This window comes from Alligator sinensis, unplaced genomic scaffold (assembly GCF_000455745.1).
Source record: "Alligator sinensis unplaced genomic scaffold, ASM45574v1 scaffold675_1, whole genome shotgun sequence".
In the NCBI taxonomy this organism is placed as follows: Eukaryota; Metazoa; Chordata; order Crocodylia; family Alligatoridae; genus Alligator; species Alligator sinensis.
Genome location: NW_005842594.1, coordinates 555,598 through 555,861, shown reverse-complemented (window position 1 = coordinate 555,861; position 264 = coordinate 555,598).

The window sequence follows — 264 nt, the reverse complement described above, 5'->3', positions numbered from 1 at the left end:
CTATCCTCCTTAGCTCGTTGAAGTTCGCCCTCCTAAAATCTAGGGCCACAGCCTGACTACTTGCCTTTGCCACCTTGCGCTGAATGGTGAATTCCAGCAGGCAGTGGTCACTGTCACCCAGGGGGTCAAGCACCCGCAGCCCCCTCACCAGGTCGTCGCCCGTGGCCAACACCAAGTCCAACAAGCCATCCCCCGTGGTGGGGCTGTGCACCTCCTGGGTTAGATGAAGGTCCTGGACTCTGTCTAAGAACCTACGGGAGCACT